At 37.2% G+C, this 25122-nt stretch overlaps 1 protein-coding gene and 2 long non-coding RNA genes across 4 annotated transcripts in view; 2 read left to right on the top strand and 1 right to left on the bottom strand.

The window, feature by feature from the left end:
- Positions 1 to 25122, bottom strand: part of LOC139132701 (uncharacterized) — a 220793-nt gene that overhangs the window by 36132 nt on the left and 159539 nt on the right. The gene's annotated exons all lie outside the window — the stretch shown is intronic.
- On the top strand, positions 6900 to 9964 carry LOC139132479 (uncharacterized). 2 transcript variants are annotated; one of them, XR_011552318.1, is made up of 3 exons: positions 6900 to 7042; positions 7630 to 7842; positions 9895 to 9964. It is a non-coding gene; the product is annotated as an uncharacterized lncRNA (long non-coding RNA). The 2 variants fall into 2 exon arrangements; XR_011552317.1 differs by lacking the exon at positions 9895 to 9964 and adding an exon at positions 8781 to 8986.
- On the top strand, positions 10725 to 18722 carry LOC139132991 (uncharacterized). The gene is made up of 3 exons (XR_011552513.1): positions 10725 to 10748; positions 13069 to 13308; positions 18304 to 18722. It is a non-coding gene; the product is annotated as an uncharacterized lncRNA (long non-coding RNA).

The following is a 25122-nucleotide window of genomic DNA, read 5'->3' on the forward strand; positions in this document are numbered from 1 at the left end:
GTGTCTGGAATAAATAAACGTACCCTGCTACCATGCTTCACCCGTCAGGATTGGTCCCGAAATTGTCCAAATTGTTTGAAGTGCTACAGCAAATGAATCACTGAAATAAGTCAAAGCCGCGAATGCTGTCGCTAATTATTTGAGTGACCAAGATGCCGTATAAGGCAACAATGTCGTCATATCGACCATAGAACTTTTTGAAAGTTCTCATCAGTCTTTGTGGTGTGTCTCCCTGTCTCAATAGTTGTGATGCCAATGAGCTGTGTCTCATTGCCCATTAGTGTCCACTTGTTGGAACAGATAGATATATGCAGCTGAGGTCTTACTCTCCGTTGTTTCTTTGATTTGCAACTCATCAGGATAAATATGATGTAAGTAGTTTGATATGTCTGGATTGCCTAGACTAATCAAATTTACCAATATGCATGTGCGTGTTGTTAAAACGCCTTGCAAGTTTTTAGACTCTGCTTTGTAGAAAGAATATAGGAACTTTCTTTCGTATGAATACCGAAATAAGTGAGCAAGAAGTTGTGCATAATTTGTACCAATTGGTATGATGATAGATTGTTTAAATGTTATACCACCAAACTAACAAATACCTTGTCGATTAAGAAATTAAGCTTTTTAAGTATTTCTTCATCTGTGTATTTCTGCTAGGCCTCTATGTTGTTACTAAAATAACCTGACCTATGTTTGACGGTTATGTATTGATACCTTCTACTGCCATTTTTATGCAGAAAAGCTTGCTTCCCAAGAGGTGACAACCAAGTTTTTAGTTTATCGTAGGGAGTTGTGGTGTATGATGTAGAACAGTCAAATGTCAAATTTATTTTTCTTGACTTTTAAATCAAGCAACAATTCCTGTGAATTTGTCAAATATCCACATTTGATTCAACCTTTCGTTTCATACACTTTGTCACAATATCGAAAAAAGACCAATTTTGATAGTTTTTAAAATTGTAGTCAATAATTGTGACAGATGTTTTGTAGTGCATTTGCTTGATCCTGTGATAAACTGTTGTTTGTAAGGGTTCTTGTGCAGTTTAGTATTCCAATACAACGTAGGCAGAGTTTTGTCCTTCTCTTTCAAGGAATGCCAAATGCATTGAGCATAGATGAATGGTTTTAAAAAATGTCTTCATCAGAAAGAGTGGAAAAAGTGTAGGTGTAATAATCTTATCTGAATGAACTTTTAATACATCTATTATACATGATATAATAATTCCTACAGACAAAGATATGTTGTTTGAAGTTTTGTCTGCAGGAACTACATACACTTATGAAAGATTCTGCACGCCATGTGTATGTGTGTGTGTGTGTGTGTGTGTGTGTGTGTGTGTCAGGGGTTAGTTTTTACATGATAGCCCACATACAATTTTGTCTGGCCCAGACCTCGTTCATAAATACTGAAGGTTTCCTAATTGGGCCCCAGAACGTGACCGAGCTATTTTGAGTTTGATGCCTTTGGTAGGTGACTGAATGTCAAACGTTCTGACTTCGAATCCCATTAAGAATTTACTGAAGTAATGTTCAATTTATATAAAAATGGAAAATAAGATTAGTCTTCTACCATAATGTTTACCGATGAACAGCAAAACGTCGAGTGACCTACCCCTTTCTTCATGCTAAAAATTATGATAAAAATACAATCTATGAAATACTGATCAGCGGGTCATGTCATGACGTATCGGCCTAAAATATCTAGCCCTTGTGATTCCGAAAGTCCATAACAAGAATTTTGTTTTTAAAAAGGCAATTACTTGAAATGCTTTATAGTGTTATATACAACATAAGACCAAGAAGTACTGTAACTTCATAAAAGATGCGAGGTTTTCGACAAAATATGTAGAAGTTACTATTCCAATGCCGTTCAAACATTGAGATAGGAATCTAAATATTTGACAAACAATAAATTTCACACTCTATTTTGCGACATTTGCAAGCCAGTACTTCAAACAACCACCATTGACTACTTTCCACTTATGGTAACTGAAGCATATGCGGGTAGAGTGGATGGCGAATTCTCCATTTATTTATTACCTTGTCAACTTTATTCGAATAATATATGGCCGGCAGAGTAACACCATGCTTAAACTTAAATGCCTGAATCTCATATTAGAAAGGTCTTAATCAGCTGTGGTACAGAACGATCGTGCTTTTTAGGAAAAAAAGCTTAACATGAACCTATAAGCATCTAAGTATATGCAAAATCTTCAACATTTATGTTTTGCCGATTCTTTTACGCAAGAAAGATGTCCGCACAAAAATTACCCAGAGGCACGTATAGCAAGCGCTTGTATTTTCGAGTGTAAAATAAATGTACCATCGATTATGCTAGAATCACAGAAGAGGTCTAGACAGTTAGAGAGATCAAACCAATAATTATTCCAGTTATTCAAGTTGACCTAATTTATTTCTTGGAAGACATTGGCGTTCTTCATACCTATCATATTAACGATGTTACACCTGAAAGTATTGCGCATGTGTTTGTGTGTACCGGCAGGTAGGCAGGCAGATATCCATGTGATCAGTAACTATATTATATGACAGCTTGCCAACAGGCTATCTTCCCTTGCTTTAACATATTATTAAAAAAACATTGCCCAAGTTCAACAGGGTATACAGATATCCTACTGCCAAATGTCTTAATCAATCCCTGTGTTTGTCTGCTCTTAGATTGGATCTCGCTTAGGATAGAACGCGTCTCGGGGACACAAATTCGGACTCTCAAATGTTTACAATTCTTTACTGATATACCATTTGTGTGGGCTCATTTAAAGCTCTTGTTGTAAGAAAACTTTTCACTGGTTTAGTTTTTCGATATTCGAAAAATTTTATTTTTTATTGCGTTAAAATAGGGATGGTGGCCATTTTGAATTTTAAAAATCCGTAAATCCTGGGTTATTTGATTCTCTAGTGCCAACATTTGCACGGTGACCCCCGAATTTTATTCTTGATTTTGAAAAAGAATGGTTGAAAGATTCCTTAAGGAAAGTTTGGGCAAAAGTTTAAGTCTTTCACTTTCGAGGCACATACTACCTTAACATAGAAAGCAGCTCAAGGGCAGTTTTTGTGGACTTTCAGACTTATACACAATTCTTTTGGTCTACCACATGTGGTGGTTGGGGTCATTTTGAAGCCTACAGAGAAAATAAAGTTTCACTGGCTTAGTTTTGTGAAAATCGGCAATTGTATTTCCTCACAGAGATAAAACGAGGATGGCGAGCATTTTCTTATATCGGTAATATCGGGCAACTTGTTGTTCTCGTGCCAAAATTTGCATGATCACTTCTGATTTTTTACTCTTTGTTTTGAAAAAGAATGGTCGAAACTTCGCTTGGAGAAATTTTGACCAAAGTCTGTTTTACATTTTTGAGGTCCGAACTACTTTAACTTGTAAATATACGTATACTCTGTAATGTTGGTGTGAAGTCATGCGCATTCGACTGATTGCAAATCCATGCAAATGCTGACATTTTTTTCACAAATAGTGACCAATCACCTTGCATCATTAAGAGCTACATATTTTAAAAATGTGCGTTGTGGTTCGTCAATTGAGAATACTGCCAAAGAGACCTCAGCATGGAACGCTTTTTGTTAATAAGCCTGATCGTAGCAGTGGCGTTCTCTCGGACCGGTATGTAGATGTTACTTTAAAACTTGGTCCATTTTTCTCATTGAAAAACAATTATCTGTGTTTTTTATTATAACACCAGAAGTCGCATCTACCATTACGTAACATTGTGCCTGAAAACCTAGAAATACGTAAAACATAGTTGAAAATTAGGCGTATAATACAAAGTATATGAAACGGTGTAACAGAGGTTGCATTTTGGATATACGCGGCTGTGTTGATGATCTGGAGAAAGACAGAGATTTTATCGAAACATGCCCATCACAATTTAGAACATTTAAAGATTAATCTTGGTGCTTTGGAATAAATATTGAAATCCATGAATTAGTTGTGATATCAACGGTGACAGGATTAAAATAGAAAACGCGATGCGATTACAAGTTTGGAGGTAAAATACAATAAAGTTTTGAAATTCCATTGCAAATGTGATGCTACAATTGGTCCGGGTTCATTCATTTCTGCAATTTATCGGTATTTGCTTATGGACGACTTGCTATGAAGCAACAGATTTTCAGAGGACTAGTGCTATATAGCCTTGGTGTATACAACATGTTTCAGTGTAATGTGCGCATTGATCAGTGTGTGTATAAGCTTTAAAATAATACAAATGGTGAGACGGCGTTTCTTAAATATTACAAAATTGGCACACATATTATCTTAACTATTGGGTATTCTATGTTTTTGTCGTTTCTTCTGTGTTTCGCTTTTGTTTCAAAATGGGGGTGTCAAAAACAGGCGCTTCCCTGTTTGCCTCGAATATTATGTCGTTCATTCCGACTACCAGAAATGACATTCTTTGACCTGTAATATTTGACAGCTCAACTTATTATCATCATCTTAAATCTACCCGGAGCGTAGAGAAGTTGTAGATAGGTAAATAAGTTGGTAGGTAGGCAAAAATGCGGTAAAAATTAAACAGCTCAATTTGCTTTGCTGGGCATGCCCAATAGAGTAACCTGTTAAGATGGCGGAGGTTGTACTATATCTTGCGTTTACTTATGTATATGGTCAACACAAATACTTCCTGAAGTTAGGGAGAAGTGTGCATCTGCACTTGAAATATATGTTGACTTGTAGGTGACACCAAGTACTATCATGAGTTTTCCAGATGTCCTGTTAACAACCGAATGATATAAATCTTTGAAATTTTCTCTAGTTTTTCTTAAAAAAACATGCACCATGAAATGCCTATGTCGGTCAGGATTGTTTGGAATTTCAAACAGAATGACGATCTTTTACGTAAGATAGTCGCATGTTCGTTTTCTTTATATTTTGCAAACTTTTCTTTGGTGTGCTGTTTGTCTGAAATGGCGCCAACGGCCCGGTACATATCCTCTGCCTTATCGCAAGAGTCGCCATGGGCCATCTCTTCCTGTGATATTTTTGTTTCAGAACGTATCGCCCTTACCTCTCAGCGGTGACCAGCATTTTTGTTACCAAAATAAACTGTCACAGTGTTGAAATTCCCAAAATAAATCGTCATGGCAGGCACTTTCAATTGAAAAGGGGAATGATCCAAAACGGGCATTGTCTATATCTTTTTCCAAGCTAGTTTAATGTCAATACCTTGACTGCGCAGAATTTCAATCAATTTTTCAATTTTACATCCGCGGTCAGATACTTACACCGGCGTTCATATGTAGCTCAAAACACTGTCTGTTGCTAGAAGACTATCCATCATAACTATGATGTGCTTCGTTCTTAACAGGTCTTGAAAGGTTTTGACACGCACACACAAACATATATATATATATATATATATATATATATATATATATATATATATATATATATATATATATATATATATATATATATATATATATATATATATAACACCATCCAGATCTATAGTACAATGGTACGTCCAATCCTATAAAACATCCCAATGGTAAAAGTAGTCTGATGATGGAAAGATGCATGAAACTTAAGTAACAGGTACAACTACTTTATACATGAAGTAATTTGCATTATTATTCATATGGCTCTGCTTTTGGCATCGAACACTGTAATTTTACACAAGGTCATCATCTGTAGTCTTGCATACGTGCTAACAGTGATTAATACCTGTTTGGAAGAGCAGTTTACGGTAAAAATTGATGACAAGTTGAAAATTCGACTTAGGCGTTACTCAGAGTTCGTATGTTCTTTGTAGCGATCATCGTCACATAAGAAATGGTCGGTAAAGTCCTGCTATTGCTGCTTTGCGGTTATAGTCTTTCTGTGGATCCTTCGGGTACGCGGGGATATTTTTTACTCATTAAATTTATTAATTATTTCTGAGTCAGATTCCACAGACATCTAATAGAAATGGCAATTAACGAAAAGTTGTATGTGATTCAACCACAAACTACTCAAAAGTACATTCAATTAAAAAGCGTTGAAAAGAGAAACAAAGCAAAACACTGTTATAAATTTCGGAGGGCGTTTACGGTCAGCTTATGCCGGGCATGGTGGAGCATCAAAGCACCGACAACAATCCTATGATGTCGATTATTACTCAATGAACCACTTCTAATATTACGTGATAACTTCCTATCACACCATATTCCCTTAAAACAGCACTGACATGCGCCTAACACCGGTCATCTGGTGAGTTAAACGCTGTTGGCATATGTTGATGGCCTACGATTTGTACTCTTATCACTGTCATTGTAGCTCTCACCAAAAGGTTTCATTATGTTAGAATAATTTATTTAATTTGATTTGAAAAAGACAGACGTCAAATCTCTAAAAAAACCTGGTAGTATTTAAATGATGGTTATAAATGTCAAGATGTTTTGTAGCAATTATTCAATTATTCTATATTAATATTATACGGTTTTTACATGATTTTAACCCTATCATTCTTTTATCTTGTTCACCTGCATTCATGGAAGGCGAAAGTAAGTTATTCAATTGTGACTTCTGACGTCTTTGCATACGCGAACATCAAATGCTTCTACATAGGAGTTCCTGAATTTGCTGTGTGTGTGTCTCTGTGTGTGTATGTATCTATGTATGTATCTATGTATCTATGTATATATCTATGTATGTATATATGTAGGTCTCTATGTATATATGTATGTATCTATATCTATGTATGTATCTGTATATCTATGCGCGCATGTATGTATTTATCTAGGTGTGTGTGCGAGTGCTTGTGTATTGTCCTATTCATTGAAATGTATCTATTTTCACTAATGCTACATGAAGGTTGTTAGATCAATGAAGGCTACCGCAGGCCACATAATGACCTTAATAAGGCACAAACGAACATCAAAAACAGTCCTGAGGAGTGTTGCGAAGATTGTAGAAACACTGACGGCTGTGTTGCCTGGGTTCTAACACCAACTAATCAATGCTGGTTGAAACACACCATCGGTGACAAAATGGCAAACTCTGGCTACCATACTGGCACAATAACACGTAAGATAATATTTAATGACCTTAAATAATCGTTTTTGAGTCAGACACAGGTTACTAACACAAAAGCTAAGTTGATTTGTGATACGTTTTATTGCAGATACGGTGATGTGATATCGAACATGACGAATTATTTTCTTAAATGATTAGTGGCAGCTTTCCTGGTTTGATTTCACCGCAGCAATGTACTGCATTGCATTTGTCTGTGAATTTTAACTTTTGCAACATGTTTTGCCTCTTCATTGGAAGTGTTATCAGGAACATCATCAACATGCGAATATAAGATTATGAAAAGCTACAACTATTTATGTAGTTATGTATGTATCTATATATGTATCTATGTATCTTTTTATCTATGTATGTATGCATATTTGCATAAATGAATGCGTGCATATATGTATGCATGCTTGCATGTATGTATGTATGTATGTATGTATGTATGTATGTATGTATGTATGTGTATGTATGTATGTATGTATGTATGTATGTATGTATGTATGTATGTACTTATCTATCGATGTATCTATGCGAGTGCGTGTATGTGGTCCTAGTCATTGAAATATATCTATTCGCATTAAATCTACATAAAGGTTGTGAGATCGATGAAGGCTACCGCAGACCCAATAATGACCTTAATAAGGGACAAACGAACATCAAAAACAGTCCTGAGGAATGTTGCGAAGATTGTAGAAACACTGACGGCTGTGTTGCCTGGGTTCTAACACCAACTAATCAATGCTGGTTGAAACACAGCATCGGTGACAAAATGGCAGACTCTGGCTACCATACTGGCACAATGACACGTAAGATAATATTTAATGACCGTAAGTAATCGTTTTTGAGTCAGACACAGGTTACTAACACAAAAGCTAAGTGGATCTGTGATACGTTTTATTGCAGATACGGTGATGTGATATCGAACATGACGAATTATTTTCTTAAATAATTAGTGGCAGTTTTCCTGGTTTGATTTCACCGCAGCAAGTTGGTAGCTTTGCTGATAACACTGAACGTGTCAATCGGGTTCTATCTTGACGCATGTAAAATGCTAACAGGGTATGCTTACCTATCCTGGGCAGCTGGACAATATAACCTTAAAGATGTCGACATTTTCTATTGTCGCTGTGGACTTAGCAAATTATCCACACTGAATTTTGACACTAATTATTCGGCGATTTCTGATGTCACATTCAAACAATGATCGTCTATCAGAAGACTTTCCATTTTCTTTTGTTGTCAAGAGGAATAATCAAAATAGGAAACACTGGTGTCAGTGTGATATGTCTGGTGTATGTTGGAGGGAACATAATTTAACACCACAATGCCAAGTATTTGTCGTGAAGCTTTTATCAGCTACTTCTTGGAGCTACTATCACCTCCCGGTAGAGAAAGAAAACATTATTTATTTTTTAAAACTGATGAAGACCAACGGTCAACCCTTTCTCTCACGATCTAAGTGAAAAGCAAATGTGCAATCTGTTTTGAATTCGGACATTGGGATATGCTCACACTAAAACGTCTCCCTATAATGCTTGAAATAACAACGCTAATAGTCAATCACATGTATGGCCATTTAAGAGGTATTGGCAGTATGTATGTATCTATGTATCAACGTACGTATCTATCTATGTATATTTGTAACTAAGTATGTATCTATGTATGCAATTATGTAATTAGCGAGTGCGTGTGTATGGTCCTAGTCATGGAAATATATGTATTCTCTCTATAATGATACATGAAGGTTGTGAGATCGATGAAGGCTACCGCAGACCACATAATGACCTTAATAAGGGACAAACGAACATCAAAAACAGTCCTGAGGAGTGTTGCGAAGATTGTAGAAACACTGACGGCTGTGTTGCCTGGGTTCTAACACCAACTAATCAATGCTGGTTGAAACACACCATCGGTGACATAATGGCAGACTCTGGCTACCATACTGGCACAATAACACGTAAGATAATATTTAATGACGTTAAAAATCGTTTTTGAGACAGGCACAGGTTACTAACACAAAAGCTAAGTGGATCTGTGAGACGCTTTATTGTAGATAAGCAATGTGATATCGAACATGACGATTCATTTTCTTAAATAATTCGTGGCGACTTACCTGGTTTGATTTCACTGTACCAATTTGATAGTTTTGCTTAATCACATTGAACCTGTCAACCGGGTTAAATCTTGAAGCATGTAGCATGTTAACAGGGTACGCTTACCTATCCAGGGCAGCTGGTACCACAACGAAGCACTGGACAAGATAACTTAACGACGACATTTTCTTATTCGAGGTGGACCTAGCAAATTATTCACACTGAATTTTGACACTAATTATTTGGCGATTTCTGAGGTCACGTTCCAACAATGTTTTTTTTTTTTAATTTAGGAAGACCACCAGTCAAACCTTTCCCTCAAGATCCTAGTGAAAAGCAAATGTGCAACCTGTATTGAATTTGGAAATTGAGACATGTTTGACATTAAAACGTCTCCCTAAAATGCTTGAAATAAAAGCTCTTCTAGTCAATCACATGTATGGCCATTGAAGAGTTATTGGCAGTATGTTCTTGCAGTCCACTTTTGAAGAGAAACAAGACGATCAAAATGTTCGGCTCATCATCTCATCGAAAGTGACCGTTTCCACCTTTATTCCGACAATACCGAATTAGAGCGTATTAGTAATGCAGCGATTTGCTGTTTCATAAAATTATTTTATTTAAAGCATAATGCATATCTAAGAACATTTAATCTCTTGGAAAAAAAAAAAAAAATTAACTTCTATATTATGCTGCAACCAGGAAATCTGGCCATATTCAATAGTATGTAACCAGTAATTATATTTATTTTACCAACTTATTTAGGTGCAGCGACTCTCCCGCCGCCACCACCACCTCCAAAAACAGAACCACCACCAACCGAAGCGCCACCACCGCCACCAAAAACGGAACCGCCGGTAGTAGGTATGTTATCGTTCGTCCGTCTCATTTATCTCTACATAATTGAAAACAAAACTTGTCATGAGATTTGTACTGTTATCCGTTTCGATAGTACGTCTCAAAAATTCATGCGTGCTATTTCAATGACTTTGATATGTCTTGATAATGATTGACACTATGAAAACCTGATGTAACATTTCAGAGCTAATGAGAATGTCATACTTATTTTGCAATAGACGGTCATAAAATTGTATGATACGTTAAAACTCCTATTGTACACATTTTACTGATATTTCACTGTCTTTTTTCCAAACTTGCTAACATATATTTCCGGAAGGCGAAAGTAAGTTATTCTTTAATTTCTTAAGTCTGAGGATATGAATATTAAAAGCTTCAAAATGCATTTTCACCTCATTTTAATCAATTTACTTTTCAGCTCAGAGGTCTACAAAATATCATTCCCTGAACAACATTACAAAATGATTTTGCATATTTTAAAAAATAAGCATTAGAATTAAAGTTTACATTTGTTATCGCCGAACTCTTCTGTATGTCAGGAGATCTTGTTATATCCCAACATGTGATCTAATTTACAATTCAACATGAAGTTACATTTAAGTTTATTTTTAAAAGGATATTGTTGTCAGAAGGATATCCATTAAGATGCAATGTCATTTTAGATACATTTTCAAGTTGAGGTTCAGCTATCGTTAAATTATTGCCTCTAATGATACTTTCCTTTTTCAATGATGCAGCCACTATGATTCCGACGTTACCACGTGAGTATCACCACTTTTTTGAATTGACAAAAGATTGTTCTCTCCTAACAGGTACCACTCATTCGAGCAGTCCCGGACAGTTTATCTAGAGGTAGACTTCTTCGAATCATGTCATCACTTGTCATATGAATATTCCAATTTTGCTACATATCTTTCCTAGAGTTTTGCTCTTTATCGGGTGCAAGAAGGGTGTTAAATTTCAATTTTATGCGATCAACGTTCAAATGATTAATCGACAAAGTAGACTGAAATCCGTCGTTGGAGGGTGCTCTCTACGCTCCTTCAAAAGAATTATAAATTTTTCAGTCTATCGACAAATTTGAAAACATAACTATATATGCTGTCCCTCACCGTACATGACTAATTAAAAATGTTAGGGTTTTAAAGTAATACGAAAAAATTATTTCACGAGGAAATAAGGGTTTTGTCAGCTTTATTTCAGATAAATAGATCAAACTATTCTCTATTATTTATTTATTCAATTCAACGGGGTAGTCTGGGTTACAACATTTGTTACGATTCACATCATAGCCGTAAGGAAGGACCTTAAACAAATGGAAAACTAATGTTATACAGGTAATTGAATATAATCACTGGAAACAGTGAATGGCTCATTGAGACAAACATATGAAAACATATGACAATAAAAACGTCAAGCCAGTGAAGAACCATCATGAATTTGTTCAGAAAATTGCGCAACTGGGTTTTTAAAAATGTTGTAAACTCCTAATGCTTCTCATAGACAATAGAATATCATTCCAAATTGTAGTTGCACGATAACCTTTGTCCTGTGCTTATAAATTGTTATAAATTTATAATTAATTAGTAAAAATGTATTATTAATTATGATGAATTACAGTTACTTGATCCACGAGTATTTAAAATATTTATATAGGATACATTAAGGAACTGGTTTAAGTGATCAGGTGCTACACTTTTAAGAAATGTGAAAGTTTGTAACAGCAATCAAACAGTCTGTGCGAAGTTCAACTGGTAACCATTTACGACGCGAGAAAGGGGTTTTTGTTGATATTATGACATCAACCCCAAGTATGACTTTACGAGCCTGTTGTTGAAATTTGTATATCAAGTGACGATTCGTCTTTGCTGTATTGCCCCACACAATGCACCAATAATCAATTACAGACAGAAAATTGCGTTATAACTAACGACAGAACTTTTACAGGTGTTAAAGGGACACAGTTTCCTTTAAATACCGATTCTGATAGGCAATTTTATGCATAAATTATGGAGATGAGAATCCCAACTTAAGGTACTGTCAATATCAATGCCCAGAAGGGTGTGATAAAAACATTTACAATTTCACATCATTAATGCTTCCATGAACATTTACATTTGAATCAATCACATGATTAACTTTCGGACGTGACGCTATAACCATACTTTTGATTTTTGATGTATTAGCAGACAAAGCATTGCTAGAAAAGCCAGGAAGAAACCGATGTAATATCGTTACGGAAGTTTGATTCATTTTCCTCGATATTGTGCCCGATCCGCACAAGGTTTGATCATTAGCGAATATGTGTAAAGTTACCAACTTTAAGACGGAGGGAAGTCATTGATAAAAATAAAAAACAACAACAAAACACAACAAAAATGAACCCTGTGGAACATCAGAGACAAGTGTAAGGATTTTAGAATTTTCACTTAGATACTTAACGGATTGACAACATACTTTCTCTTTAACTGATGGCCACCTCACTACTTCTCGGCTGCTACTATCTCTACAACCTTAACATTGTCTCAACATAGACTGTATTTGGCCTCAATATAGACTGTCTCAGGCCTCAATGATCTGCGAACTGTCTTAGTGCATCCAGTAGTGTACGTAAATTTTAAGTAAGTAAACATGCAGTTTTGTATCCGTGCAGATAATTACGGCACTGTGGCCAGTGTTTTAAAAATAACAAGTGCAAGATTTGAACGTGATTTTCTATAGCATTTGTTCGGATGTAGTGAGGCGACTATCAACTAACGAGAACAACAAAGAACGAGTAGAGGTGGAAATATCCCCATCTCTACGTCTGATTATAATCAAATCGTTCAATAGTCAACGCCAACAGACACAAGTGCGGGAACTACAGATTCAGGACTTGAGCACGGGTTAACAAGATGAGAATTATTGTTGACACAAAACTATGCTTCTGAAATATTTTCATCCGGGTTACATAAATTTATTCCAAACATCCTATTTCCTGTTCTTTCAACCGGGCAAATTGAACCTTGAACAAGTATGTTTTAGGCGTGAATGCATATAATTCATTTCCTTTAAGTAATTTTATTTAATTGATCTTCCCAGCTTGCGAGTTTCCTCCTGGTCTCCACAATGTGGCGCAGGGCAGGCCAACTGCTTAGAGCTCCGATAAACCCAAAAAAGATTCTGGATCGGAAAATGCAGTTGATGGAGACTTCAATACTGATGCAAACTCTGGTTCATCCTCTTGGACAAACAAAGAATACCAACCTTGGTGGACAGTGGACCTGGGAGAAACTTACTACATCTATGAAGTTGTTATCACCAACAGACAGGATTGCTGTCGTAAGTAAACATGACGAGCGTGCTTAAAGTGTCATAGTTCTGAACAATATTACTTTTTCTCATTTATAATATTTAACTAGCGATCGACAAGAAAGTGCTCCAAGTCGAAATCATTGCATGTTTTTTTTAGGGAACTTTCGATCACAAATGGGTTTTCTTCATTATGTTATTCTCTAAATATTCGACTACCTACCGACACCGACAACGCGAATTGAACAATTACCTCAAGCAGGAACTTTCTATGATGGCTTGCTTTCACGAGTGAGTTTGTGTCGTCAAAAAAAAAACATTAACTAGATGTTGTTTGAAGCTTGTACAGCGGATGGTGGAGGAACTTGTACAAGTTTTGTGCAAGTTTCATGAGAATTCTTATGTATGTTCAACAATCTAAACTGACCGTATTTGTGAAAGTGTAAACAAAGTGGAGTCAGCCGTGGAGCATTAAAGAGGCACTACCATTTGGTAACATTTTTAAAACACATTTTTTAATGCCAACGGTCGATATTTGACGTAGCGACTGCGCGCGGATCGCGAGATATCGATAAAAACATGTCATTTCCCGAGCGTATTTTTCACATCCCGAAGTTTTACGATCGTTTCTGATTATGACGCAAAATCCACCGAAGGTTTGTTGTTGTGCTGATTGACGATATTCTAGGGAGTCCATAATAAGTTCGAACGACGCAATTTTACCTCCCACTGCGAAGACTTTATATACAGCATTATACCTTTACCACAGGTCAGTTTTTGAAAACTTCTTCTTAGCTTTGTCGTTGTCATTATTCTAAATCAGTTGTACTATATTTTTAACCAATACCACATAAACATAAGTTTTTACGTGTTAAATATTAGCCGCCTCCGATGACTACATTTTGTCGTCTGCCACACAGTACGCGTGGTTCGCCGCGCGCGTGGTATGCGTCTATGCATACCACGCGGTGGCCGCTATGTATCAACCGCACGTAACTGGGCTAGTGACCTATGCGAATTCTGGTGGAATCAGCAAAAATTGTTTTTCGTTTTATCACCAAGTCAGTAAGACTCAGCTTTCTCCCACGGGGCATGACCGATCACCTAGGCAAGTGGTACTGTGGCGTACAGCAGTGTCAGTGTAGACTCGTACTCCATAGCGTAGTTGACAATGGCCCCAGTGCCGAACGTTCGATGTTCGGAAGTTGAATTTATGTGGGCCACCGGAATTCAAGCTTTTACTTTTTGAAGACATGTTTTTATCGATATCTCGCGAACCGCGCGCAGTCGCCCCGTCAAATATCGACAGTTGGCACTAAAAAAATGTGTTTTAAAAATGTTACCAAATGGGAGTGCCACTTTAAGTTCAGAATTGATGATAAGTATTATTGCTTATAGTCTTTATTGTAGTTTTTATGTGCATTAATTTTAAAACATCCAGTTTGCCAGATGAAAAGTTGATGAACTTAAAGTCAACGAATGTGAAAAAAGTGACTTTGCTTTATAACGTATAACACAACCATCGCACAAAGGTTGTTGTTTAAAAAAGTCCTAAATTGTACAACGTTAAGTTTCCAGACGTTAATTGCTGCATAACCAGTCGCATTGCATGGTATTAAATACGACCGGGAGAAGCACGGCGCACGCACTTAAAATTGAAGGTTTATAAAGGCGTCACTGAAATGCAAAGGAGAATGGGAAGATAAAGCATAAATGTGCGTTAATTTGACCGGTGGAATAAGGAGAAGTAATTTAGCGTGGGTTGAAAGCCACACAGCTGCATGTCAGTATAAGCAGAACGACGGCAATTTATAGAAAGTGTTTCATTCTGACACTAGTTTCGTTGGGTTAGTACTGTGTACACTTACCTTATTAAACGATTTTAATGATGCGTGCGTCCCATGGCAATGGTATTAGAATATGCGTATCGCCGCTCGTCATTTTTATCATAAATATCTTTAATTGTGTATGAATGTATAAAATAAGTTGTCGTCACGGAAAGTTGTCTATGATGAGAAAGTGGTAAGCGTCAGGCTCTTAACTTCGAGTAAGCCGATGAGTTATTCTGTTCGTCACAGTATAAGTCCTTAAAATCATTATAAAGGTAATCACTATATTTATAATACAGGAATCCGAGAACAATATATTTCAATGAACATTTTTTCGTAAGAAAACCTCTGTAAAAGCATGTTTGGCCCGTGTTTTCATGTTGTCAACATCTGTGTCTAGTACGTTTCTAATTTCCAGTTAACTTAAGTTGCTAGGCAACCACATGTATACAACTGTCCTCTCTTCTGACATTATCTCAATATTATAAATCACAACAGATAATATATATTATCATATACCTATGCCCTGTATTGTGTCTGTACTGAGTTCAGTGACATGATTTATCATGTTGATTTGCATGTCAATAAAGTGATACGCCTTGTTGATTTCCATATGAAAGGAATGATCAGCGCGTCTTTCTTTCATTCGATTGAATATTTGCATATGAAAAAGTGATACGACCTGTTGATTTACATAACAAAGCCTGATACGGCTTGTTGATTTGCATACCGGACTACTTACATGGTGGCGCCCTAATCAAAACAAACTATGGTGTCCGTCTATGATTTTGACTTTGACTACGATATCATGTCCGATCTCCAAAAGTAGCAGGGTTTTGAAGCATAGGGAAATGCGGGGTAACTAAATAAAAGACATGTGTCGATATCGGATTAACCTGCTAGTAGTGCTACCAATTTGAACAAATTAAAGAGCAGAGCATCATCACCGTACGGGCACTGATCGATGACAGACCAGCTGTTCCGTCCGTGCATAAGCACAGAGGCGCAGACGACAAGCAAATCGGACATGTCGGAGGACCGGCAAATTCAAAAGCACAACTTTCAAAAATATCGTGTATTCATGGTAAATGCGTTCTGGAAAATAATACCAAACACAACACTTGCATGTACCGTACCGATTCGGTAGATATCCTACATGTTTGATGACAGAGTTCAAGCATTTCTCTGCTCAACCGTAAAATAATTGGCAATGAGCCAGCTGATAGATTACATCAGACGCTAGTATATCAATCCGCCTTAGCAAGATGACGCAAACAAATGTATTCCATCAAGAAAACCACAGTGAAAAGTATCATATTTTAATATACGAGATTTATTCATTCAATAACGTTGGCATAGGTATATGATAAAGAGGTTATCCCTCGATATCACCTCTCGGTATGGTCGTATTGCTGCTCGTGCGGTTGTGGACCGCATCACACTCGTCTTCGACTCGTGTGATGCGGCCCACAACCGCACTCGCAGCAATACGACCCCACCAAGAGGTGATATCGAGGGATAACCTCATAATATAATATAATATAATATAATATAATATAATATAATATAATACATGCTATGCCTGTATTGTCATTCTCCTACTGTCTAGACGGTACTGATATGATCCCGTATTTTAACTAGTGAAAATACGAATTATATTTTAACTGTAACCGAACTACTTACAGCAACGCGTACGCCTTCTGAAGATTACAATCCCCGCGCCCGTTTGACATTGCATCATGATAGAACCGCTATACGACAAGTTTCCTGTTGACGAGTTTAAGTATCTAGATGGTGAATTACATCGTTTACAACCATAAATGAGCCACAATAATCCAACCGCACTGACAATACTCCCGACAGACAAGGTGCACATATTTATTAATTTGTACCTGTCAGTGAGATTCCCAGGGCTTGATCGTGTCCGGTGCGGGTTTCGGAAACAATGTAAGATACTAGGGAAAGTCAAACTTTTGTTTAGGTCGCTCAAAGAAGTTTAGTTCTATTCAGGCAAGCCAGTAACGGAACTATGCGAGCAGACGATGTAAATACCTTTGAAATGTTTTATTCGTACAGCAACAAAATCACGATCGAGTTACGACGCTACAGCTTACAGTGTACTCACTTCACGTTTTCTCTAATCCGCTCACAAATTCCTTTCTAAGATGGTAAATTCGGCATATTTGACGTCTGAGGACATGTATAATTCCTGGAGATAAACTGACTGGTACGGCTATTATTAGTAAATCCACTGAGCATTCATGGATGTCGCAGAGCTGCTTGCTCTAACTTCGTCATCTGTTCATACTCGATCGAGTTTGAAATCGAACGCTGGCGCGGCGTGTGTATTTTGATCCGATTTTCGCAGGCCTAATAACTTTTGCAAAGGGATGAGGTGATGTTTCAAAACACGAAAACACACTAATTTTACACACTCCAGTCTATGTTTTACGTCCACCGCCATTTTAAGCTCGAAGTGAATCTTCTTCAAATTTTGAAAACCTGTGTCGACATCTCAATGTTTAATTTTTTGGCTTTAAAGCGTGCCATAAACCCTACCTTGAAGTGGAATGACCCAACAGCGGAATAATATCAAGAAGTGATACGGTTGTCATTACTCCTTAGCAATCATTTTTTTTTAGTACAGCGAGTAGAAAGCAATGTCGATTTCAGTTGATTTCGTTGCTAATTTCGGAACGTCCGTAGGAAAAGAGTCGTATCAAAGCATGCATGTGTAATAAAGGGGTTATTACACGAAGTTTTGGCGATACCGCGTCGTATTCTCGTGATGTGTTCGCATTTTGACTCGTTGCTGCGCAACTCGTAAAAATGCGGACACATCACTCGAATACGAAGCGGTATCGCCCAAACTTCGTGTAATAACCCCTAAATATAATATATAATATTTATACATAATCCTAACTTAGCTCACTAGAATAAGCCAGAATATCTGTATGTCTTGAAAGTGTACACTACTTACATCGTTCTTCTAATGACGTCATCAGTAAAAATAGTTCATCCATTCAGTTTTTCTCCTTCTCATTTCCTTCCACATTCCTTCATCCTTTATACTTCCTTCTTTATTGATGCTGTCACGTTTATGGCCTTATATAATTCATAGCAGTGCAATAAATAATATTACAATCGATGCATATATTATACTAACTAACAAAATTAAGTTTTCCCACTCTTCAAGCTTTCCGTCTCAAGAATGCCGAGATCAGTGTTGGTAATAGCCAAAACTTCGAAGAAAATCCACCATGTGGAATGATGATACTTGGGAGAATGGTCAAGGAAAATCCAGTCCATGTCAGATGTGGCTGTGAGACTCCAATGCAAGGGCGATACGTCAGTGTACAGCTGATTGATAGAACGCAGATGCTGACCATGTGTGAGGTAGAAGTAATGGTTGCCTAGATACACGGCTATCATCAAGCAGAACCATTTTAAACGGCAAAGAAGAGCTGTACTTTATGCATGTTATTTAATATCAATGGTAACTGGTGACGGGCTTCTTTATTTAACCTGAATTGGATAGTTTTAGAACGAATGAAAATGAACTTGTCAATTTCGTTCTTGGTAACTTCTTGAGAATAAAGAACTTATAGCAATCTACAGCATAAGATCGTCAAACAAGATTACTTCCTTCATGCTCTTTGTAGCAGACGACATACGAAATATTGATTACATACCCAAGGTGTACTGTTTATGTCCATTACCCTAATGTTTATGTATGTTTATGTATCGAACATTGCTTTAATTGGAATTAAAACCTTTGGCTGTTCATGATCACTGCTGCTGTCATGTCAAAAGCTGCATTAAAAGTTCTTCATGGAACAGTACATTGACGACGGCACTTCATCGATAGATACAGTTTGCAAGAAAGACAATTGATAAGTTGAGTGTACAAAATAAAGCGGCAAACTAGGTTAGATGACATTTGCACTTCTTCAGGCAGTCCAACATGTACACAATTGTTACCGTATAGTTCCATCTTTCAGCTAAAATTCATGATTTTTAATGTGAAATTTTGGTTTCTCATCATCACACGTTCTAAAAATAGAAATGCCGATGAGTGTAAATCCAAGAAATAGTTTTCGATAGGGAGATGACGTTTGTTACTACGTTTATTTACTTCTGAACGTTCTTATGAAGATAATTTAGGTAAAAAAGACATAATATTAATACATTGCACTCATTTTCATGCTAAAGATATCACACCCCTCTTAGTCCTTATACAGAAAATTTAAGGTCAATAGGAAACTATGTATCTTTTTTAAACAATGTTAAAATGTTGGGAAAAGTCTTGCATAAAAATGAAATAGGGTTATTGCCGCATAAAGACCCCACCAAAACTCGTTGTCATGGCGATGTATGTCCCCTAACCTTGAGACTTAATGTTCTCGATACTTTAACCTAAATATATCTGAGACAAATATGCAAGTTAGGGTCAATATGTTTTCATCCAATGAAAATAAGTGGATCGATCTATTGCATTCAATGCATGTTGCTCTGTTACTGTGTTTTGCTCAAGCCAAGGTTCGTGAAACGTTTGCCGATCAGCAAGTAAGCAAACATGGTCATGTAGGAATATAAATGGAAACATTTGTAATTTATTTTCTTAAGACCAATGTTGTGCGTAATCATGTGAAAGTTGAACTTTCCTCATTAAGCCGTTCGAAATAAAATACCAAGCCAATCTAAACATCTATTTACACATAACATCTCTAAGTCTCAGGTGGATATCCTTGAAAGCACTAGCACTGAAAACTTGAAAGGAACGTAAAACTAAAAAGGGATCACTTATGGGAAATTTTCGTTATGTTTAATCAGAAACTGTGAAAGATACCATGTTTTGATTTCACAATGGGTACAGTGCATGGCTGAGGGAGGCGCAAAAAAGGTATTAACGGCACTGACTGGATTGAATGAAATCTGCGTAAATTACTTACCGATGCTCAATCAAGAATGAAAATATATGAAGCATAAAAAGTAAGTCATCTAAATGAGGAGCCTGGGAATCCTTTTCTTGCCACTAACTTTGGAATGTCGCATATCTCCTACCTCAGTTCATTCTGAAATAATCAATGTAACGTTTTGGTTTGACCGAAAACAGCAATACTTGAAAAACAAAGGCAATCTTTTCGTTGTAGTCTGGGTAAAATTTTCCAATTTCATCATTACTCAGGGAACAGCAAACCGCGAATGTCGTCGGAAGACTATATGTTATTGTACAGAATATCTCAAATATGATATCGTTGCATGACATTCAAGGCATATATATTACGTTGCACAACGGACTCCAGGGAGCCGGCAATACTAGCAGGCTTCGTCGACAGTCTGTCATTTAAGGTGATCTGAGAAACACCATACCCCTACTACTTCGCGGATTGAATAAAATTGCCCTTTTTGCACAATAAAAAGACACTGACAATGAGTGCTGTGTAAGCTTCAAATTACCTCAACACAAGCGACAGATCAGCAAAGTATTGTGATATTGTAACTATAATCACAAATACTACGTAAAACCATAGACAGTAGAGGGGGCCTTTCTACTGTCTATGGTAAAATCTGCCCCCATGAAGATCAGTCGATTGCACAGTTTTCACATGCCCAAATGTCGTATTCCATGAGTATAAACGCAAATAAATTCAAGGTACATTTTCTCCTCGGAAACAGTAAATGTGCATCGGTTAAATTGCTGACGCATGTTTCATCCATCTATCAAGCGCCAAAATTTTACAAAATTACAGTCTTGTTTCCATACTGACTTCGCTCGCACAGAAGGAGGTGCAAGACCTTTCTAAGAATATAGATGGTTGAAATATAGTTAGTTAGTTAAGTTTATTATAGTGACATGAGATATCAATGGTTCAAAAAGAATACAATTCAGCATAATGTTAACACCTCCCAGCCCAAGGGGCTTATATGTCACTTTAAAGACAATTCAAAATATAGATCACGAGGGCATTGTAAGCAGAAATCAATGTGCATTCAAACATTCACACATAAACGCGCTCTTTTCTTCTTGTAAATGCATGTTCAATGAACTTTGATATTCCCGTAACATTTCTAGACATCAAAAAATTACATTTCTCAGTATTTGATGTCAAAGTACTTTCTCTTCTACTCTCTCGTTTTCTTCATAGGGAATACCCGTCGAAATAACGGTAATATCGGCAACGTCAGTTTGGTCACCGTTTTGCAAATTTCCATATTTCTCACCTGGCGTGTTTCGGAGTTTACGTTCCAATTCACACAATTTACCTTCCAGTCTTGATATTTCCATGGTAAATTCATCTTTCATATCCTTCATCTTGGAATCAATCACTGATGTGAGGTCATTTTTCAATCTGTCTATCTTGCTGTCTAGAGATTGCCGTATACCATGTTGACCATTACGTAACTCTCGCAGCAATGCAAAGATGTCATCTCCATTGTTCGATGCTACCATGCCGCTCTCTCCAGATTCAGAACCGGTGGAACTTGGTCGCGGTCTCTTCTCTTGGTTAGAAGTCATTATTACTCAAAGCTTGACAGAACCGGTTGCCTTGTTTATAAAGTAAGGCAGACTGACTTTCCAAACACGTTTAGTCCATATTTGAAGAATATTTTAAGGACCGATAATACAGACGTGTGTACGCGTCAGTTACAGCGCCCTAAGATGAAATATAAGACGATAGAATAGTATCGGGTATTATAATAAAAGACGTTGGGCTGCCACAAGGAGAATCATGATATACGATCTGATGCTTCTGTATACGGCTGATCGTGGCTATGTCGGATACCGACGCCATAAAGAACACAGTAAGATGACATATAATACTTTCATTTCTACCAATATAAGAAAAGAACATTTCAAATTGTCACTTGCCCATGCGTAGCATGCTACAATTCTATTGTTTGAAACACACGCCATGAATGAATTAAAACGATATGAAGTGGTAACGATATAATACGAATATGCAGGTAGTATGAGAAGGATAATCATAAGTTACTAGGTGAATTTTTAAGAGCGATAATTCAACTTTAGTATCATCAATTTCCCACACCTCATCAGTAATATTCCACTCTCACCATCTTATTGGATATACATTTCCCAGCTTATTCGATATGCAAGAGCATGCAGTTCATATGGTGACTTTGTAAAGAGACATAGCCATCACTCTTACAAACTGTTAAAAAAATCAATGTTACACCAGAGAAAGGCTCGTCTGTACATTCAAACACTTTTTAGCAGGTATTGCAAGCTGATAGATAAGTATGATATCTCTTCGACAAATGATCGCTGATGGCATCAGTGGCATTGGGCCTTAGTTGGTGACCAAACAAGGCCATTTGATATACAAATTACAAATTGATATATGGCGGGTGCCATATGTGAGGAAGGATGCGCTTACCATTTTTGAAACACCTGACATCACTTCTTGGTTTTTTTGCCGACATTGCCCATCGAACCAGTTATTATTTGGAAAACAACTTTTTGTAGATCTGTGAACTGGCTTTGGCACACAATAAAACAACTCATCGAACAGGCACAGAGCATTTTCCAGTCCGCCCTCCGAGTCAGCCAAGTTCAGAAATTGCATCATTGTAGGCTCTGGAGGACTATTCATAAGCTTCACTGAATCATATGTACACTTTGCGAATGGTTTGCCTGATGAATAAGAATTATGAACAATGTGATCTAATTTATCGTGATCAGCTCTAAGTTTAACAATTACTGGAAATGGTTTGAATCTATTCGTTTCTCAATTACTAAGTCAGTTACCCATGAGAGCATTGAAGAGGAAATTATAACATAATCGACAACACTTTGTCCAGTTTCAGACATACAAGTAAAGTCACCGGCGAGGCCACAAGTAGTTCTGCCATTTACAATGTACAATGATGTAGCTTTGCAGAGCTCAACAAGATATCTATCATATGTATTGGAACCATCATCACAACCAATTTGCTCTGGCAGTGCATCCTCACTTATGTAACTCTTTTCATCAAGTGGGAAATGCTCAGTCACGTCATATGATATTTTATCGTTTAAACCACCTGTTCCAGCATTGAAGTCTCCCAGTATCACAAATTTACACTCTCTATACAAATTACGCTAGTAAGCCATGTCATTTTCCGTGAGCACAAAAAATTTCATTGCTTGAATATTGTGATGAGTCTTGTGGCGAAATGTATATAAGGGAGCCGTTATTATTTATGGCCTGGGGGTCGGAGGAATTTCGATTAACCCCCCCCCCCCCCCGCCGCTAACCTCGACGAATTTGAGTAATCCCCCTTTCTAACACAGAAATATGACTGACCCCCCTCAACTTAGAAAAGTTGAATACCACTACATGTATTTGTAAAATTTACAAAAATACCTGATGTTCCGTGCTACATTATCATCGGTTATCTCATGATAGTTGAAAAAAGGTGAGACCAACAAAATGAAGTTCAAAGTTACAACAAAATGTAGATATAAAAGCTCACGCTATAACAAATATCCAACCATACATTATTCTTTTAACTACTTTGGATGGGTATCATGACAGGGTTGTCACTAAGATATCTGACAGGGCAGAGGGTGGGGTACAGGGGAAGAACACGCGGGAGGCTGAGGGGGAAAGTGTCAGAGGAGGTTGTACCCTCTCTAGCATGAAAAAATTTCAGAAATGGATGCGTGCAATGATGCAGTCTGGTGCGATATGAGAGGTGCTTTCAATTTGTATTTTTTACGAAGTAAAACTGTTAGAACACCGCAAGGGGGAGAGCGCCAGAGGGGGTGTCCGCCGTGTCTTCTATGTTGTTCATCCGAACTTCCAAACTGGCAAACTCAGCATTGATTTCTTTCGAGGCCTTTGCAAGATCATCTAATTTATCCAATATAGTTTTGACGTCTTCTTCGGTAATAGCACAGTCATGTGACCTCGTCTGGGGACCTGGATGGCTTTCGATGTTACCAATTACCAGCAGCATGAACAATTACAAGCAGCATGAAAAAACAAATTTGGATGGAAAGGATGGAAAGGCTTAGGGAGAGTTTATTAGGTCATCGGACGTCTAAGTTATTACAATGACAGTGATAGAATTGTTAATGCTCTATGCTCCTTGTGTCTTTTATTGTAGTTCATGCATGTTTTATTCATTCCAGTCTGTGCAGTCTATCTCGTATTTCAGCAGGTCCCTCCTTAATGCGTGCACCTGTATTGTGAAATTTCAAGATTACACTGATTTAATGATTGTAACAGCTACAAATTCGAATGAGTAATAACTTCTGATGAATAATCATTATTTCATTATCGATATGTTAATTTTTTAACTGTTTTGGAACCGTCAATCGGATGCAAAGATAATATGTCGAGATATTCAACTCAGATGGGCATAGTGAGGAAATTTCAACTTCCACATTACAAACATCACTTGCAATGATTTTTGTGTAAGGATGGCATAGCAAATGTATAAATTCTGAGAGTTATGTTCTTCACGTCCTAGTTTGCAGACAATGTGGCCATGATTGTGAACCCTCAGATCGTTTAGTTCAAATCCGAAGAAGAAAATATTTCGCTTCTGATTGGAATGCGTGTCAAAGTTAAACCTAATTTTTTAACCATATACAGAACATTAACGCTCACAGGCTTTGATCAACACTTCCCTCTCTGCCACCATCGGCTAGGGAATTTCCTAATCAGCACCTTTATTGATGTGTTGACTCAGGCCCAAAGAAGAGACGATTCTCGGAAAACATTTTAATTGTTTTGAGAGAAATTTTGCAACATTGTGTTGCAATTGTGCAATTATCGTTCGCCCAGTTAAAGTGATGAAATTCGTGTCTTCGCTTCGATAAAGTGTGTATGTGCGATGTATGATAGTGAGCATGCGTGCATGAGTGCTTCACGAACTCTACAACGTGTTGAGAGGTCTCAGTCAGAAAAATGTAACAACTTAGCCGGCTATTGAACCACTCTTTTTTGGGAGTGGAGATTTAGCCGAGTGGTTCTGTCTGTGGCCTCTCAGCTAGGCGACTGAT

Source organism: Ptychodera flava, chromosome 5, assembly GCF_041260155.1.
Source record: "Ptychodera flava strain L36383 chromosome 5, AS_Pfla_20210202, whole genome shotgun sequence".
Taxonomy (NCBI): Eukaryota; Metazoa; Hemichordata; class Enteropneusta; family Ptychoderidae; genus Ptychodera; species Ptychodera flava.